Source organism: Diachasma alloeum, unplaced genomic scaffold (assembly GCF_001412515.2).
Source record: "Diachasma alloeum isolate Michigan unplaced genomic scaffold, Dall2.0 Dall_scaffold_00184, whole genome shotgun sequence".
Taxonomy (NCBI): Eukaryota; Metazoa; Arthropoda; class Insecta; order Hymenoptera; family Braconidae; genus Diachasma; species Diachasma alloeum.
The window spans coordinates 701,534-703,758 of NW_021680350.1; the positions used below are offsets into that span (position 1 = coordinate 701,534).

At 34.7% G+C, this 2,225-nt stretch overlaps 1 protein-coding gene across 2 annotated transcripts in view; it reads left to right on the forward strand.

Moving 5' to 3' along the window:
- LOC107047996 (A disintegrin and metalloproteinase with thrombospondin motifs gon-1) overlaps positions 1-2,225 on the forward strand; it is a 17,935-nt gene that overhangs the window by 5,080 nt on the left and 10,630 nt on the right. The gene's annotated exons all lie outside the window — the stretch shown is intronic.

The following is a 2,225-nucleotide window of genomic DNA, read 5'->3' on the forward strand; positions in this document are numbered from 1 at the left end:
TGACTTCTTGCAACCTTCCTGGAGCCAGCAATATTAATTCAAAGTTTTGTCAGAAATTCTGACCTACTGATAGTTTCTTGGTACAAACATTGGTGAAAAGGCAATGAATGGTAGTAATTTTCCAGGTTAAGTTACTGAGCCGTTCATGCAAGGTACATCAGCCATTTTTCAGACATCTGGCCAGACTTTTCCCAAGTGAGACTAAGCCGTTTATTGTCCCCCAGAAATGACCGTAGTTTTTTTATTCACTTTCGGTGAGATCTTTTCAGTTTTTCATAACTTGAATGAGAATAATATATTTATAAATGTGAATTTATCATATCTGAATTCTTCATTTCATATTAATTTCAATAAAATTTGAATGCTCAAAGTACCATAATTTGGAGAGAAGTTAGTCAAATAAGGTTTTTATTTAGCTTCATTGTCTAAAGCACAAACACAATAATAAGATGTTCAATTTTATTTCTGTCAAGTTTACAAATTTTTACCTATCCCGTCATAGTTCGATATGTAATAAATAAAAGGAAGTAATGTAAACATTCATTTATTAAATAACTTTATGTCCGGATTATGGAAAAATTCAAGGTTTTACAGTATTTTCAATTCTTCTTATTATTATTAGTTTTATTATCGTGATTATTAACTATATATTTGCTACTAAATGGTATATTCAAATATTCAAGAACTAAATCCTAACGAATGATATTACGGTTTCAGTTCTATATTATTTAAATAAGTCTGTAATGAAAATTTAAGTGCATCTTTGGTATAATTTGGAGACATTTCTCGAAATTTCTGAACAATTAACAGTGCTCGCTGTTTGCTGTCTTCATCTTTCGTCAGCAAATTATTATATTCACTCACGAGTGCCACACTTCTCTCAGCAATATCATTTGTGACATGGAGAGATTTGACGATTTCAAAAGTTTTAATAAAATCCTCACTTGTCTCCCATGTCGTTGGATCACTATCCAGAAAACTACTATCTATTGTGAGAATTTTAAAAAAGTTGATCGTTTTTTCATTGACAAATGAATCTAAATCTAGCTCTTGTACCGCCCTTTGATCTTTAATTTCAATTGCTCGTGGATTTCTTTCACTATTGAAAGCAGAATGGGTTTTAAGAGCCTGGCACATTTTTCTTTTAATTTCAATGGATACGTTTTTATCGAAAAAAGCAAACGCAATTAATTCTTCCGAAAGATACCAAAGATATTTTTCGAATTTATGGAATACCGCTTTGCAAATTTTTGAAGAAACGGAACCAACAATATCAATATTTTGAGCTATTTTTTTGAGCAATCGCCAGTCATTGTTTGGTGTTGTAATGGGATTGGACGCGGTAAACCAAGTCTTTTGATACAGCACCACAATAAAAATGCATAATTCTCTGAGCCCTGATTCTTCGGAAGATGTCAAATGAAATTGGTCTCTAAACAAAAACATTTTCAGCGAATAAATCGCTTTAGCCATCCATCTTGCGTGATGAATGGGACCCAAAGCTCGGAATCGATTCCCTTTCTTTAGATTTCCACCGAGGAACAGGATTATCAATTCCAAAAACTCTTTGTAATCGTCGCGAACGATTTCTTTCTGTAAAAGATAACAATCATAATGAATATTATACTTCGTAATATATGTTAAAAAATTCTCGAAAAAAGGAAGCATGAGTAAATTAAATCAATGTAAACAGTTTATGAGCACTAACCTTCAATTGATCTTCAGCGAAAGCAAGACTATCGGCCATATTGTATTGCAGGGCTTTTCGCACTCTAACATCATCCACTCCAGGGGAAAATTTGTCTTCTTCAATATTTTTCCAATGCCCTTGGAACCTTTTGAAGATGAGAACTTCCGGTCCAGATGTGCCTCCCATTGTACATTGAAATGCCGTTTTCAGAAGGAGCTCAAAGATATGATGACGGCAAGCCAAGTATAGCAAATCCCTGCCAATTAATTTTTCAAGCAGGGTACAGGCACCAGACACGTTGCCTGTATTACTTGCAGTTGTATCAAATACCATGGCTGATACATCGTCTACGACGTTCCACTCTTTTAGGCAATTGTAGACCGCTGCTGCCTGCAATTCACCTCTTCCATTTTCCAGCCCAGGAACACCAAGCAATTGATACCAGTCATTGCCTGATATAAGGACTGGAAGTCTTTCAATTTTTTGGTATTTGTTATCTGCCCGTGGTAATTGCTTGCCGTCCCAGTGAACAGTG